Below are 19,582 nucleotides of genomic sequence, written 5' to 3'. Positions count from 1 at the left end.
GAAAAATTATGATACAGAATAAAAGAATTGATTCTTTTTTCAAGAGGAAGACTTGTGATGAAGATGAAAAAAATGCATCTACGTCATCTAAAATTGAGAAACTTCATGAGAATTCAAATATTGAAGAAAACGAAAAATAACTCTAAGGTTCCTAAATTTACATATAATGAATTTGAAAATACTTTAGAACGTAATCCGCGAAAACGTCTTCAATTTTTGCAATACCCACAAAATCAAATTGATGAGGTACGAAGGGCTTATCTAAAATGGCATCCATATCAAATGCGTCTAGAAAATTATCCAAAAATCCATTGTTTGGTAAAGATGATCATTCAAGAATATTTCAGTACACATGGTTTAACTTATTTCCTTCATGGTTAGAGTATTCGCCATTAAAAGATGCTGCATATTGCTTATTGTGCTATCTTTATAGTAAAAAATCAAGCCGATGACCTGGCTCAGATGTTTTCATTGTTACATGTAATTGAGTTTATTTTCATTGAATTCTAATTTGCAATAAGTTTATTGTCATCAACATGTTTTAACTTTTTGAATATTATTTTATAGGTTTTAAAAATTGGAGAAAGTTAATAATTGGAGGTTGAATTTTTAGCAAGCACTATGATAACATATATTGAAAGGGATATTGCAACTAGCTTCACCTCTGATTCAATTATTGAAGATTTTAAGTCATTGAAAGAGCGTAAAGGAGAACTCTGACTAAAGGTAACTTTTGTTTTTTTTTATATATATATTATTGTTGATGATAAACTTTATGTTACTTTTTCATATATATTATTGTTATATTGTTTAGATTCTATTGTCATGAATGCTTATTTTGAATAAAAAAATTATGTAAAGAAATAATTTTTTTAATTAAATAAATTAATTTTTTTAATTAAAAAAAATTATATATAACAAATATAATTTGGCCCCTCTAAAATTTTTTGTCAAGTACCGCCACTGCCCGCGAGCCAACCCGGCTCATCACAGGTTCGCGTCGGGTCAAGTTAAAAAAAACTACTACGGGTTAAAATTGAACTTGCCCACTAAAAACTCGGTTCATTCGGGTTGAACCCGTGATGAGCCGAGTTAGCTCACCAACCCACCAATAAATTTTAAATATTAAATTAATATATATATATATATATATATTATATATTATATATTATATATTATATATTATATATTATATATATATTAAATGTATATTATATATATATTATATATATTATATATATATTATATATTATATTATATATATATATATATATATATATTATATAATATATATATATATATATTATATTATATATATTACATATATTATATATATTATATATGTATATATATATTATATATGTATATATTATGTTATATATATATATATAATATATACATATAATATAATATAATATATATATATATATATATATATATATATATATATATATTTTGTAAACGGAGAATAAAGAAGATGCTTCAGAAGATGAAAATATATATATATATATATATATATATATATATATATATATATATATATATATATATATATATATATATATATATATATATATATATTTTGTAAACGGGGATAAAGAAGATGTTTCAAGAATGTTTCAAATTTTGGTCTTCTTTTATATAGTGTGCTTTTGTTCCTTGCATAAAATAGTAGTACCAAACCTCATTATTCACAACATATTTCTAGGTTGGTGGTTGTATGCTGATTAATTTTCCATCATTGTAGATTTATTATGAGACAATTGGCCTTTGATATCTGCAGAGACTCAGGAAAGAAAATTGATGCTTTGGTTGCAGAGATAGGAATTGGAGGATCAATAATAGGTGCTAGAAAATTCTTCAAGCAGAAAAATCCAGACATCAAGGTATATTTTTTTATAGTGCATAATATGCTAGCAATGATCATGGGATAGGTTTTCTTGTGCTAACTTTACAATTTCTTCTTCGTTTCCCCCAACTATATGGTGTGGAACCAGCTGAAAGTGCAATTTTGAATGGAGGAAAGCCAGGTAATTTTACCACCTTTCACCAATTTATTTGATCTAGCATTGGTGAGTCTGCTATACTGCACTTATGTATTCTACTTGTGTACTTTAATTTATGTTACTATTGTTTCTTCAAGTATAACATGTTAGTTGAAGGTTGAAACAATAGGATTTTTTTTTACAGTTAGTTGCTCTGGATTTTCTTTTTTTCAAAAGGTCTTAATATTTTCTTTTTTTCAAAATTTTCTTAAATTTAAGGACACCTTATAAAGAACCCTAGCATGCTTCAAACAGGGATAAACGTGTTGGTTCATCTATAGCACAAGTAAGGACTATTTGTGTTCCAAAATATAGAACACAGTTCACAAAAAAAATTGAAAAGCAAAGAGATAACAGTATGCTTGAAAATGATCGAAGATTTCCTCTTTACCCACTAATGATCAAGATGAATGAATTATGTAACCTTTACTTTATGACAATTTTCACTTGATTAAAAATTCTAACGAACTTTTATGTTCTTTAAAAAGGTGTATGATTCTCATTACTTGGAAACACCGGTAGCAAAAACAATTTAACATCAGAGCTTGGAAAGACCTTGTTCATTGCAAGCTTTCTGTTAGAAAAGACTAGTTAGGCTTTCATGCAGAGAACAAAGTTCTCCCAAACACTTCAATCAAACATGGTTTTTAGAAACGACTTACTCGCTGGTCTAACCATAGCAAGTCTCTGCATTCCTCAAGTACAACGTATAATAGTATATTTATAACTCTACACTGATAAAATCACGAGATTTTTTTATTTCCTTTTCACATAGAATTTAACCAGCTGCTTGTAACAAGAGAATTGTTACCTTTAACTATGGATACTGATTAAGAAATTAAAATAGTGAAATGGTTTATACTAGACAACAATCAAGAGAAAATATACCATTACATTCTTTTGATAAAACTCATTTTTAATTCCTCAAGAAATTCTATTGGTATTGGTTATGTAAGTGCTTTGCCCTCACTAACCTTGGTAATTCCTTAAATGTTCTTTTTTCTAATAGGTCACCTATTGTTTGGATTTCAGAATTTCCAAGGTGTTGGAGCTTCTATATTTATCTAGACGCTCATATTGGTGATTTGGGACTTACACTTACAAGAGCAGATCGTGTGATCGTGTGATTGTTGTTGATCCTACGTGAAACCCAATGTGTGTCTTGAAGCACTTTAAATTTTTTATAAATTTGTTGTATAATATACAAAAAGAAGTAACATTATTGGTATTTTCTAATTTAGAAACTGTTATCCACTTAATTATTTTCTGCTATGTCAGTAAATAAATATTATTTGAACACCTTTGACATGTTTGATAAATAGATTTTAGGTTTTTTATTTTTTTTTTATTTTTAAAAAAATATGACTTTAACTGTAGCTAAGGTATTCAATATAATTATTTTAACCACCAAGTATTAAATATAATTTTTGTAAAATTCAATTGGTTACAACCATCGCTAAATTTTTAAAATTTTTGAATTTACTAACGATTACAACTGCCGCTAAGTATTAAATATACCTTTTTTAAAATTTACTTAACAGTTGTTAAAATCGACTTTAATATTTTTGCTGGCGGTTATAATTAACCAACGTTATGATGCTTTGTGACGTCAAATTCCGTGTCAAATATTTAATTGACGAAAAACAAATAGTGATGGTTCAAACCGCCACTAAATTATACATCAAACTGACGTTAAAATTTAAGATTTTAGGAGTGTTAGGTAAAAAATAATTATAATAACCGTTGTTACAAGGGAGAATTTTTCTCTTGATCCTTCTTAATTCTTAATTAAAGATTTTATTTTATTTTAGCAACTCACTAATAAAAAATTTACTTGCCGTTTGAAAGAATTTATATAATTGTATAATTTTATAATTCAATAATATTTTTATTATAAATATATTTTTTAAATTATTACTCAATGACCTATAATTTTTACAATTTTTCTCTTTAAAAGGTAATTATTTACATTTCCTCTTTATTTTTGTGTTAATGATTTTAATTAATATTTAAAATATTTAAAAATTTTCTTTTCATATATTAACTCAATAGTTTTTAAGAAAATCAATGTGATTTTAATACTTTTGTAATACATTTTGTTGAAAAGGAGTTGAAAATTGGTATATAAAAAGAACTAAAATAAATATATTTCATTCAAAAGATAATTTTAATAATATTATACTGTGTATTAAAAAAATCATTTTGGAGATGAGTAACATTTGAATCAAATATGTAAATAAATAATCATATCTGTCATTTAAATTGGAGAAGTCAATTAGGTTTTATTTCTATTTTTTGGTATGGTTTAACCATTATTTTTTATATTTTTAGGAGTTAAATGAAACTTAAAGATAACATTTTTTCGTTATATTGTACTCAAAATTAAGGTGTCCAAAAAGTTATGTCAATCTTAATTGTACCAATTATGTATCATTAATGTTTTATTTTTTTAAAAATTTAAAATGGTTGTTTTAATTCCAAATGTTTGTACATGTACATGATGATAATTTTTTTATATTCTATAGTATTTGCTAGTTAGTTTTTTTTTATTTGTGTTCTTGATTGATATTGTATCTATTGTTTCAGTCTGAGATAGGAGTGAGTATGGATTAGATTTTTAATAATCAAATCCACATACAGTTTAGATCTAAATAATTGGATTAGATTTTCAACCCAAATACATTTCTTTAGCAAAACTAGTTTGGATTTTTTTAAAATCCAGATCAAGATATAAATCCAGTCCTAATATTTGGATCAAGTTCAAAATTTATAATCCATTTGGTTCTTTCCACTTCCATCCTAGTCCATATGAGTCTTCGGGCCCGCTGTGCTCATTTCGGTAATCGGGCCTGGCGTGCCCGTTCGGGTCATCAGGCCCACCTAGCCCATTTTGTTCTTTGACCCCGTTTGGCCCGTTCAGTTCTTTGGGCCCATTTGGCACGTTCGGGTCTTCGGTCCCACCTGACCTGTTTTGGTCATTAGGTTTGCCTGATTGGTTTTAGTCACCGGGTCCGCTTGGCCCGTTCGGGTCTTCGGGCCCGCTTGACCCATTTGGATCTTCGGGCCTGCCTGGCCAGTTCGGGTCTTCAGGCCCGCCTGGCCCGTTCAGGTCTTCGCGTCTGCCTGACCCGTTCAGATATTCGGCCTGCCTAACCCGTTCAAGTCTTCGGGCCCACCTGGCCCGTTCGGGTCTTGGGCCCTCCTGGCACGTTCGGATCTTCAGGCCCGCCTAGCCCGTTAGGGTTTTCAGGCCCGTTTGGCCCGTTCGGATCTTATTGCCCGCTTGACCCGTTAGGGTCATCGGGCTCGCTTGGCCCGTTCTGGTCATCGGGCCCATTGGCCCGTTCGGGTCATCGAGCTCACTCGAATTTTCCTAGTCGCTGGGCCCATTCGGGTCATTGGGCTCTCCCGGTCGTTGGACCCGATCGACTCGTTGGACCCGTTCATATCTTTAGGCCCGTCCAACCTTTTATGGTCGTCGGGCCTGCTTGCTCCGTACAGATCATCGACCAAGGCTCATCTGAGTCTACATTTAGCCTAGTCCATCTCAACCCTTACCTTAACCCAACTAAAAATTAAACTGAAAATTGGGATTGGATTTTTTGGATTATCTATATTTGAAAATCTCGATTTATAGAATGGATATCCAATCCATAAAATATATAAGATTTAAATTAGATTGATGGGTTTTAACCGCTAGAACTTGTAGATGGTTTTACTTATGAAGCTGAGGCTATACAATGATGGCTTGATGGTGGTAATGACAACTCACCAATGACTAATGATAAGCTTGACCCTCATAATCTTGTTCCCATTATGCTCTTCGTTCTGCAATCCATGACTGGCTTCAAAACCACTTATCTAGTGCTTTTCTCCCATTTTAATTGAATTGTATATCTACTTTTTATAGACATATCTAGGAAAGAAAGTTATCATTTCATTTTGTTAGCTTAGATCAGGTTCTTCAATCACAATTTATACCTATCGTCTTGTATAGGTTAGACAACAACATGATTATCCTACAATAGTTCTGAAGTACACATTATATAAGATATATATCAAAACGACTCTTTATGTGATTATGTTTATATTTTTGTTAGTTTAATATAAGGAAATTTTGATTCATGTGAAGGAACTGTCTAAATTCGATAGCAACAACAATTTTATAAAGTGAGAATCTCAAATGGTCATGATGTGGTTGGTTATTCCTTTATGTATGGCTTTATCTAAAGCAAATAGTAACATAGTGAAGAAATATTTAATTTTTTTTAAAAGGGAATGCTTGAAACAGGAGCTTAAATGTATTTTATTTGTGATGATTTTTAACCGTCAAAATGTGACATATTTTGTGGTGGTTTTTAACCATCAAAATATGATGCATTTTGTGGCGGTTTTTAATCGTAAAAAATATGATGCATTTTGAAACGATTTTTAACCGTTAAAATATGATGCATTTTGTGGCGGTTTTTAACCGCTATTATTTATTTTCTGACAATACCAACAGTTAGAATATTTTTGTCACAATCTGTTTTTGACATTTATAATTCTGACGGTTATTTAAACCGTCAAAAATGTCATTTGTGACGGGTTTTAACCGCTAGAACTTGTAATTTTAACCGTCACAAATATTTACTTTTTTTGTAGTGAGAAGAGACAGTGTTCTTCTTCAACTAACTTTTCTATACTTTTATCTTTTTAATAGATTTGTCACAAAAATGTTTCACTTTTTTTTCATTTTTTTATATCGCTAGTCTTATGTATTCATAATCAATAATTTTATATATTGAAATATTGTGTATTTTTTGATATTTAGTTAAGCTAAAAGGAATGTTAAGGTTATCGAAAAATCAGAAGAGAAAATTCAATGAAGTCTCAAATTGATACATTAATATTTTTTGATATTTAGTTAAGCAGATTTAATATTTAAAGAATTTTAAAACTAAAGTCCTAAAATATAGATTATATTTTCAATTATATTATAGTCTGTTTATTACATGAGTCTTAATATTTAAAATATTTAAAGTCTTAATATTTTTAATTATATGTAAAGGATTGGTTTCTCTTTGAATTTCCTTCTCAATAAAAAAACACAGGTTCCGTCACTTCCGCGTTTTAAAGTATGGACTTGATGCTTCCAATTTTTACAATTAATTAGATTTGATGTATTTTTGTTTCTCTATTTTAATATAACATTTCTTCATTTTCTTTTTTCTTGGGTATATTTCATGTTCCCTTGTTTAGGACACATAACGGGAATGTTAATTAAACATTTGAATATTGTCTTTGTAAATTTTGGCACTCCACGTTAAATGTCCTAAACACAAATACTTGAAACATACGATGATTTGATATTGTGTTAGATGTGGTTGATTTGTAGGTTTGTGATTTGAACAGGTGTAATGTTTTGTCAATTATTTGAATATTGTATTCTGAATCTGTTTACCAATTAAGATTTAGAAAATTATATTTGTTTTAGCTTTGCTAGGTATTGTGTAGTTTCGAAACAAAAATGGCCTTTAATTATATTTTTTTGATGTAATAAATTAAAAGTATAAAAATTTGGATAAAATATATAAACCAAAAAGAACAATCCCGTGTTTTATGTTTTCAAAACTTTAGGATATCATAATTAAAATTCAACTTCAACTTCTTCAAAATATTGGAAATCAAAAGTTTTCCTATCTATTCATTTCTATTTATTTCCATTACTTATTTAGACCTATTATAAAATAGAAAAAATTACTCGTTTTTTTTACAAGAATGTGTATATACGTGCACAGTTAAACAAATTCTAATGTGTAAAATGATTTTAAAATAAAAGATAATTGTTCATAAACTTTCCCTACAAGCCTAAAATATTATAATATAAAAAACTAAAAGAATGAAAATAAAATAATATGAAAAATGAAATCTTAAATTTAAAATTGAACACTAACATAAAATATATAAAAAATAATAAATAAAACAAAAAGTTGTCACATGATACTGCATTCGTATTGGTAGTAATAAGGATGCATGGTTAGGGTTTCTTGTAAAGCCAAAATCAGAGAATAGGTTTCTTATTAACCATAATAACGATACATTTCTTGATATTGGTGATAGCATTGCTTTAAGATAGATGAAAGAGTAGGTTTCATTCTCGTTCTTCTAAGAGAAGAGAGAAGGTTTGGTGAGATGAAGAGAAAGTAATTTGTAACTTACCTAGAGAGAGAAGAAGAATAAAAGAGACGGTGTTCGTCTTCAACTAACTTATCTATACTTTTATATTGTGTATTTCTTGATAATTGGTTAAGCATGAATGTTGCAAAAGGTTATCGAAAAATCAAAAGAGAAAATTCAATGATGTCGCAAATTGATACTTTAATTTCTTTTTTGTAATTTTTTTAGATATTTAACACCAATCTTTGTTGGTTTTTCTATTAATTTAAAATTTTTATATTTAATTATATTTTAAATTTTAACAATATTAAAATATAATTATTTTATCATTTAATTGTTTTTTAACTTTTATTCGTGAACATTAAATAAAATATTAAACATAGTAGTAATATTTATGAACATTTTTGTTCTTTAAATAAAATAATCTTGTATTGAAGGTTATCATGTCGAATTTCATTTAATATCATAATTAATAATAAACTTTTACGATATTCGATGTATATTAATTATTCTTAACTAGTGTTCTAAAATAAAAGTCTCTCGCATCATGAATTTCTTCACATTATATATATATATATATATATATATATATATATATATATATATATATATATATAACAAATAAAATAATAATAATAAATAAAACAAAAAAATGTCACGTGATCGGTTTCTAAAGCCTGTGGTACTACATTAGTATTGATAGTAATAACGCTGCATTGTTCAGATTTCTTGTAATAATTTGCAAGAAAAGATTTTTTCCTGCTATTTATTCTAAGAATTTTAATTGGCAGGTAATTCCTTCATGGGTAATTATTTCCTAAAAAATTATAAAATTCGAAAGTATTTTCTACGAAATTTGTTACGAAAAGTTTTTTATACAAAATATTTTGTAAAAAAATTGGCAGCAATTTCCTACAAAAAAAATGAGTTTTTTTAGTAGTATAGGGACAGAGTCCTCTTGATCGTTGAAAGGGAATTTAGGTTGCATATTTTGACAACCAACGATGCATATTGCTTTAAGATAGAAGAGAGAGAGTAGGTTTCGTTTTTGGGATCGTATTTGTTCAGAATGACTATTGGCAACACGTATTAAAAATGTATTTTTTCTGGACTAATTTAAAGAACCAATACCATGAAATGCATCGTTATTACTGTCAATACAAAGTCTATTTTCTGATTTTAGCTTTACAAGAAATCTGAACAATGCACCGTTATTACTATCAATACCAATGCAGCACCACAGGCTTTAGAAACCGATCACGTGACATTTTTTTATTTATTATAATTTTATTTTATTTGTTATATATTTGATGTGAAGAAATTTTTTCACTCAAATTTGTGTATTCAAAGATTTTATTATTTTGTATTACATCTTTATAAATTAGATACTTTATTGACAAGTATCGGTAAACTATATAGTGACTAATTATTTTTTCACTAAAATTTGTCACTATTTAAAGATTTGATTGTATTGTACTATAACTTTCCACCAATCTATTTTAAGCTTCCATACCACATAAAATCTCATCTGAAACAAAGTTTGAATTTATAAAACAATGAATAAGTTAGACTCCCAAAATTAAGTTAAATGATATAAATATTTTAACATTTTTTTTAACATTGACCTGACCCTTTGAGAAGGGGATCTTCTTAAAACACATACCAAATTTTTAACTCATCATCACCTTATTAATATCTACTCTATTGTAATGAAAAATACAAAGTGAGTTTGAAATTCAGAAAAAAATTGTGTTCTTAATCTTTTAGTTACATTTTACTCTCTTACCCTTCTCTTATTCCACCACCATATATAAATTCTCTATTTTTTTTTATTTATCAACAAGAACAAATATATTAATAGGAGCAATAACATTGCTTTAACCTAAATACAAAAAAAAAGGAAAAAAAAAATCATCAAGAACATATCTAAACTATACATCTTTCTCTACAAATCAAGATTAAAACATAGATGAAGTTGTGGTTAGTGAGGTGAAATAAAAAATGTTTAAATTCTTGTATATTTTAAATCGAAAGAAATGAAAAATTTGTCATCACGTCTTTTTTTTCATGTTTTAAATTTTCATTTTGCATATGTTAGAGTATATTATAGAGTGGAGTTAAATATGTTTTTTATCTCTTAACTTTTAGTGAAAATTGAAATTGGTCCCTTTTTGAAACTTTGACCCAATTTAGTACCTCAACCTTAGAAATGCATGAATTTAGTCATTTTAACCAAATTTTGTTAAGTTTATTTGACGTTTCAATGTTAACTATTTTACATTTGAGTTGTTTATACTATTTTACATATTTTCGCTTTAATGTTAACTAAGAAGCACATTTGAAACGTCAAATAAACTTAATAAAATTTGGTTAAAAGGATGAAATCCATGCATTTCTAATGATGAAAGACTAAATTGGTCCAAAGTTTCAAAGTTTGGTTAATTCTAATTTCCGGTATAAGTTAAAAGACCAAAATATATTTAATTTTTAGAATTAGAATGTGAAAGTTATCAAAAGTGGAAATTTTAATTGATGGTGATGAAATTCTTTTCTTTTTTTTTTCAATTTGTGTGTTTGTTTCTTGATTTCATGTTGCATTTCACATAATAAAATAAAAAATAGAAGGCACAGAGTAACCGCATCATTAGTATCATATCATCAATCAAAGTTCTCGCCTTCAACGCATACATACTTCAAAGTAAAGAGAAGATTCCAAGAGTAATTTAAATTTTTATGATTTATTAAATAAAGGGGTGACTCTATTACCACATACATTGTTATTACATATATAATAAATAAATGTATTAAAATTTTTAAAATAGTGAAAATAAATATGAGATAAAAGAACGTAATATAGAATATATACAAATATAATATGTAAAACAAAAGTTTGTGCCACGACCAAATTGCTTTTCAAAATCTGAAACTATTCAGGTACTCATGGGCAGTAGTGGAACTTCATGCAATATGTTAGGGGTGTCAAAATTTTGATTAAATTATTCTTTGGTCCATTTTTTTGTCTAAAAATATTATGTTGGTCATCTAGTGATTTTTAGTTTCAATTTGGTCTCAATTTTATAAAAAATAATGCAATTTTATCTTTTTCGTTAAATTTCTTGAAGCGAAACAAGAATTTTTCATTAAAATTGACACTACGATTATGCCAATTACACCCACAAAGCAAATCATTCACAACTTCAGTTTTGATGAAAAATTCTTGATTTGATTCAATAAATTTAACGAAAAAGGACAAAATTACATAATTTTTTAAAATTCGGACCAAATTGAGATTAAAAAAAACTAAATGAGTAACTTAATATTTTTGAACGAAAATAGGAACCAAAAGAGTAATCCTAAAATTTTTATATAAACTAGTCAAAATATTGTATTTACTTTTTTTATGATAATAAAAAATAATAAAATTACAATTATTATTATTATAATTATAAAATTAAATATAAATAATTTTTATAATTTTAATATAATTAATTTTCATTTATAATGATTCAATTTTAAAAAATAAAAAATGATTAAATTAAACAAATAACAATTTAAAAAATAATATTAATAAAATAATTATTTTTATTTAAAAAATGTTTAAAAGATTAAATTGAAAAATAAATGTAAAAAAGAAAACTTTTTCTTATATATAAATATAAATGTGTAAATATTTATTAAAATCTTAAATTTGAAAACATTTATTTAAAATCATATATTAAATTATATAAATGTAAAAAGAAAAAAAATTTGGGGTTCATGGACCCCTTAGTTCCAACGTTGTTTCGCCATTGCTTATGGGCATCCATTCTAGCATTAGTGGATGCTTTTTCTTGTACAGTCTAGAGAGTAAAGAGCTTCTTTTGTAAATACTAAGAAATAAAAAAAAATATAAATGATCAAAGTGAAAAAATATTGAATTAAAAAGAAATCATATTCTTTTGAAAAAATAAAAAAATTCGTTATTTAATTTGATAAAATTCAAAAAGTGTTACTAAATAGAATTTCCAAATTACTGTATGTTTCAAATAATCTTAGAATATATATAAAAAAAATAGTAGTAAAATAATGATTTAAAAAATGAAAATAATATAATATAAGATAAAATAAAATCTCTTAATTTTAAAAGTCAAAAGTAAATTAAAATATTTAAAAATGTAATAATAAAATCTCTCACATGAAATTCAGTTTCTTCACTTGTTATACATATATTATTTCTAATGGTTTTGTTTTTTTTAAATCACCACTTAAAACTTTTGATTGATTGATTGCACGTAAGATGCTCTTATTAGTGTTGGTTTTACAGTGAGTACTCATTAAAGTTAAGTTCCACATCAGATAATATGATGAATAAAGTAGCAGAAAAGTACTATAGAAATAAATAGTTTTTTTTTAGTTATCACCACAACATAATATATCATTTGAACTTATGAGAGACTTGAATAGTTGTGTGGCATTAAAAGGGTTGCAATTTTGTCCAAAAAAATTGCATGAGAAGTATGACTTTTGTCCAAGAAAAAAAATACACGATAAATGTTTGTAGTTTTGTTCACAAAAAATAAATTGTATGAAAGTTTGAAGTTTTTGCAAGAAATAAAAAAAAATGAATGTAGTAAAACTTTTTGTGACTATTTTGCTTGAAAACATTATTTTCTTATTGCATGATTACCAACAATTGACAATGGTAGTTAAATTAACGGACCTGTAAACAAGGTAGGATAAACCTAGTATGGGGATGTTTAAGGTGTAGTAATATCTATATTAACCTTCCTTCTTATTATCAAAATAATGTGGACTGAGATGATGTGTATCACAATATGTGTTATGATCTCGATCCTTTCCTACATACCCCTAAATATAATATTGAAGAGAACTGTAAGTATGTGGGCAATGGTCAATAATGAATATAATTACCAGTAATATTCTCATTACTTTTTGTATAAAATAGTCAATGCTTTTACAATGTGGTAGCTTGAATTTATGTAAGAGGAGAAAATTTATATGGGAAAGAAATTTGTCTTTAAATTTATTTTGCAATACAATATAGAAACATCTGTCTAACTTTCTAGCATAAATTATTGTGGAAATCCCTCATGCCATCATGATAACTTTACCCTAAATCAAACATTTTTCTTATCAACAATAACAAATATATTAATAAGGGCAATAGGGTTACCCCAACCCAAATACAAAAAAAAAAATAAAGAAGGAAGAAAAAAGAAAAAAACAACAAGAATAAATCTAAACCATACATCTTTCTCTTCCATAACTGTTGCCCACCAAATTACAAGAAAAAACTATAAGAAGAAAGGAGACTAGAACATGAACTTGATCTACCATTATTAATGTCAATATGGATCCTGCTAGGGATGTCAACGGGGCGGGTAGGCTACTGGTAGTAGCTTCCCCGTACCCTACCCGCTGAATAAATATTCGCCCTGTACCCGTATCCATATCTGTCGGGTATCCGTTATGCGGGTACCCGTCTATTTTTTTCATATTCGCGGGTATCCACGGATACACGCGGGTATTTACAAAATTATTTAAAAAATAAATATTTAATCATAAATTCAAATAAAATAAAATAAAATACATCATTGTCATAAATTTTAAATAAAGTTCAAACAAACTCAAGTTCATACAAGTCTAAATAATCATAAAAATATAAATATAAAAAAACGTTCAACACAATGAAAATTCTTTAATTAGTGCTTTAATCAACAAGTGCACCTTCTCCGATTGATTCCTAAGAAAAAATTAGGTAAGAATATTTTTTACTAATATATATATATATATATATATATATATAAGGGTAGTTTTGTGAATTAAAGTTTAGCGGATACGGGTATCCACGGGTACAGATACTATGATATCCGTACCCGCCCCGTTAACATGCGGGTATCAAAAATACCCGTACCCACGGGTAGCAGGTATCCATTTTTAATATTCGTTTCCTACCCATTGCAGGTTTTATCCGCGGATACCCGCGGGTACGAATATTTTTGACATCCCTAGATCCTGCATAGAATCATAAGCACAACACCACACACCAGTATAGATTCCAATACCAAAAGAACAAGTCATGTTAATATAATTATTCTTGCTATCGTGATAGGTTCTTACCATGCAAAAACTAAACAAGACTTAAGCAACACAAAACTATACATAGATAGAATTTCATTCTGAACCTATTGTAAACAAAGAACATTACCTTCACGTCCCACCCCATCAGATAATATAACAGTCTACTAATACAGGGATAAAAAATGAGTCCACCACCAACCTAAACAGAAGAGCCTAATATCTGCTAAAAGCACAAAGATTGTAAACACATGGTTGGGCACAAACACCAATCAAAGTATGAAAATAATGCTTTAGGATTTTTGTACACTATCCAAGACCATGATTTAAGTTGGGCTAGAGTGAACACTTCATCAGCATCAACCCTTTGTTTCTTTGATTTCAAATGCACCATATAATGGCCACCTATATATAGTGCCACAATTTGTTGCAATTTTTATTCATACCTTGGAGTTCAAACTGAATGAAATGTGAAGCTGCTATATTATGATGTACATATAACAGTCCCACCCATAAGTCACACATGCTTCCATACAAAATACATGCACAATGACCTCACGACTTTTTTACAATTATTTAAAAAAACAAGTGAATCTAAGCTAATCTAAATCCATTCAAATTTGCATCTTTTATGTTTTTAATATGTGTATCATTTACATATTCAGTTTCATTGACTTTTTTTTTTTCAACAGTGCCTTCTAAATTAAATATTTTAATTTTAGGTTTTTTTATCTATGAATGAATATTAGTGTATTTATTTATTTTTTCTTTTAATGATATTTGATGATACGTAGAACGGTAAAGAAAAATGATTAATTATGAAATTATATATATATATATATATATATATTATTTATACAACATTCTAACAATAAAATAAAATTTGTATTAAAATATAAAAGAAATAATAAATAAGCAAATAATATTAATTTAGATATTCAAACTCAAAATGTATAAATAATCCATGCACATTGACATAATAACACTAGTGCAAAATAAGTTTTTTATACCTACATTATTATACCTGTTCAAATCCACCAGGTATAAAATAAGAGGCGGACAACAATTTTATAAATAACGTGAGATCTTTTATGCCAATTATATTTTCAACCGGTATAAAAATTAATACAGTGACATTTTTGTAATATTGAAAAAGACTTTTTATACCGATTATAGGTAAAATTGGTATAAATTATATATATATATATATATATATATATATATATATATATATATTTTTTTTTTTTTTTTAATTTTAAAAAAGATATTATACTTGTTAACCTTGAAACCGAGACAATATCTTTCCCATCTCCCTTCGTTCATTCCCTATCCTTAACACGGTTCTTCCACTACAAAAATAATAATTTTTATTAGCGGGTATTTTGTTGCGGCTATATTAAACCATTAAAAAAATGTTAATTTTGTTATTTTATTCTAACTGCAACAGATTTTTATTATTTTAATATTTTTAACTTTTTATTAAGATGTCATTTGAATTTTTTTTTTCGTTTTGAGCACCATCTCTTTTGCGTGATTTCCAGTTCTTGTATGCTAATAAGCAATGGCCAATCATTTCTTTATTCAATTTGTTGTACAAAAATTTCCAAAAAGCGTTCAGAGAGAGGTGTGCAATTCTGGTAAATTTTTCAAAATTCAAAGTATGTGAGATTTCACATCTCCCTCAAAAGTGCAACATGACCTATTTGATGATGTCTTCGTAAAAAAGTGGTAATTTTCTATTTTACTAAACTCTTTGATTTAGTTTCATGGTTTGTAATTTTTAATTCTATTGATTTCTCTCATTTTGCAACTAATAATCTAATCACGATTAAGCATGGGTTACGGTGAGAAATTTTGCCACTAAAACCCTAATGACGACTAAGTATGGGTTTATGGTTAGAAATGCAATGTGTATTGCTCATACTCTACACCTAGAGTTGAAATTTTGTCTGTGTTGTGATTGCATCTGGAGCTAGCATGGAGGAAACCTTGACTGTTACTACAATATCAGCTAAAGGTTGTCTGAATCGAGGAACTACATTTCGCTCGGGGTATGCATACCTCAATTCTCACACTACTTTATATACTTGATCTTTGTTATTGAAGATTAAATATATGAGATTTTTGTGGGCTAGAAGTGTAGAGATGTATTTGAATGGTTGTATGCAGTGTATTTATTTTTTAACCTTATCACATTATCTTGATTGATGACATTCAGAACTAATTTTAGACTTTAATTTTGAGTGATTCAATAATCAATGAACTCTCTCCGGCCAACACAACCAACCAGAAACCGTTCATCAAGTCTAACATGTGGAACTAGCACGTGTTTGATGCAGAGGAAAACTAGGACTTCATGGAAGGCTGGGAGGTTGGTTACATATATTTACTACGAACAATGTCTTTGTTGTTCCTCTTCTCTCTCTAAATAGGTTACAAATTACTTTTTCCTCACGAAACCTATTTTTCAGTGGCAAAACTTGGAAAAAACAATTTAGAGATGCAAATTAGATTTATTTCTTTATCAAACCAAGACCTAGCTAAATGTTTAGAAAAATACAAAATCAAGGAATGAAAAAAGAAGCAAGACATCAAATGATAAAAGCAATGGACAGTATATAATGCAAACAAAATTATAGTGAAACCCAACACTAAACCTATGTAGCAACAGTTGTTTGCCATACATATAAGTTCTTTTTCGTCCTAGTGTGGTCATACAACAAAACCAACATTTTATTTTTGCTTTCAAAATCTTGTGCTAATAACTACTTGTTTACAACTTGGATAACTTTCAACCATGGATTTTTGTACCACACCAAAATATTTTGACCTAAATCGATGAAAAATGATCGGACAGACTCAAAGATTTCGCCGCAGTAATCACTCTGGCAGCCTCTGATCTTCAAAAGGATGAGAGCACAGTGAGAAGTTTTAGAAAGAAATTAGAGAAAATTTAGAGAAACAGAGTTTTAAAGAGATATTGTTTTCTAAATAATGAAATCTTTTATGAAATTTCTATTTATATATAAATGGTTTATTTATTAAAATAACACTAAGATCTCATTATTTTAAACACAATCACTCCTAAAGTATGATTTTATAGATTCTCACAATTAATCCTTGTATACAAAAACATAAATGAGAATTTTGCTGCAACTTGCAATAAATTAAAGAAATGGAAGAATTTTCAGATGAAGTTCTAGTACAAGTGTTTTTTACTAGCTCAATTCAGTATTATAAATTTTGTGTTTTAATTTATTTTATATGTTTGTAGTTTTCATAAAACTGTGATATACTTGGCACTTGTAGAAAAAATCTGAACTAAGTTGACTACTATAACCCTAACTATCATATGCAGCATATCAAATATATATATATATATATATATATATATATATATATATATATATATTTATCTTTGTGATAGGTGAGACTACAGTAGTAAACCTAAACCAAGTTGAGATATCTTCCCTAATAGTGGTGCTAAGCATATCATACTTTTACAAAAAAAAAAACATCTTAAATAAAAAAAATCTGAGATTTATAATGCTAAACTGACCTAGTTCGGAGACATACAGGACAATACTTCCTTTTCTTTTTAAGTTTTTACAGGTTGCAGCTGTAACATCCCATTTAAATAATAACATAATTAAAGGAAATCTTACACCGGATAATATAAAGAGCCAAGTTACGGAGTATAAAGTCACTCCTTACAGTTATCCAAGGTACTTAAAAGGAAATACTAAAGCTCACTACAATGCTTACAACCCAAAATGAGTAAGAGATAGCCAATATTCGAAATAAAGCCTTAGGGCAATACAATACACGGGCCTTCGCCCTAAAGAAAAGCCCAAAGAGACATGAAGTCCAACACGGGTAGACTGTGCAGCGGAACCATCCCTTCTCTGTTGACCTCGAGTACCTCTCGCATCTGCTCCCATCAATAAATTGATGATCATCGCAACAGTAGAAGAACAACATACAAGGCAATCAAACAAGCAAAAGGGTAAGCTAGAGCCAAAAAGATTTTATCATGCAATCAGATATACTTTCACAGTCCAATATACATACATCATCCCAGCATGTTATGACCTCCCAATCAATACACTAAGACTCGACTTGACTCATCCGGATACATATAATCTGGTCGGATTCAGCGGATGCTCGCACTTGTGGTGGATACCTCTGCTCACCCCCGAGCTATGTGTTACAAGTGTTACAAGTGTTACAATGAATCAATTCCATCACACACAAGGGTAACCCTTAATGAATTTCAGGCGTCCTACTACTTTCACCACAGGAGTTAGTCCGCTCTAAGTGAGACTGATTGACTCCTTAGAGTGTCAGGATGCAATCCTTACCTTGAATCCTTACCAAATTATATAGATGGGGCACCACCATGGACATCCACTAACAGGGGCCATGGAATTACGTCCCGACCACTAAAGTACGACCCTGAAATCCCACATAGAGATTTCAAGGAATTACGCACTGACCACAGACCAATCATGTTCAATCAATCAAGTAATGTTTACCATACACAATATCTCATGTCAACCTTTACAACCCATTCTCATTCATAACCAAATGTTGAATCCATACCAACTCATCCTTCCCAAATAGTGAATATATATTTGTATTTCATATCAATACCATGTCTCCTTGATACCAACCATCTCATTTAAATCACATGCCAAGTTCATACCAAACCCATCATCCACAATCCATGAATCACATCACTCATGCATAATCATTTATCACATGCTTTTAATATAACAATTAGATTCAAGTCAGTAATAACCATTCAAGATTAGAGAAACAACTAAACTATAACGATCTTGCGATAAAAACTTCTCTCACTACAGAGCTCTGATTCAAGATCGGACCAGTCAAAGTCAAAAGCTATGTGTTAAGGATCAGCTGTTAAAATATCAGCTTGATCCAACGGTTAACGAAGTAGTAACTTTCATTTTACGAAAAGGGTGCAATGTTGTCAACAACACAAATTCAGTGATCTTGCAATAAAAACTGCTCTCACTACAGAGGTCCGATTAAAGATCCGACCAATCAAAGTCAAGAATTATGTGTTAAGGATGAGCTTTTACAATTTCAGCTCAATCCAACGGTTAACGTAGTAGAAATCTTCATTTTACGAAAAGTGTGCAGTGTAGAAAAAGAGTAGCGGCGCATCAATCAAACAAACTTGCACACCATACATTTTTATTCGACCAACAACCTCATTCAAGCATCACAACCATACAACAGACCAAAAATCGGCAAAATAACTTTAAAAAAACATA

This window comes from Vigna unguiculata, chromosome 11 (genome assembly GCF_004118075.2).
Source record: "Vigna unguiculata cultivar IT97K-499-35 chromosome 11, ASM411807v1, whole genome shotgun sequence".
NCBI lineage: Eukaryota > Viridiplantae > Streptophyta > Magnoliopsida > Fabales > Fabaceae > Vigna > Vigna unguiculata.
Note: the sequence above shows the minus strand (reverse complement) of the source record.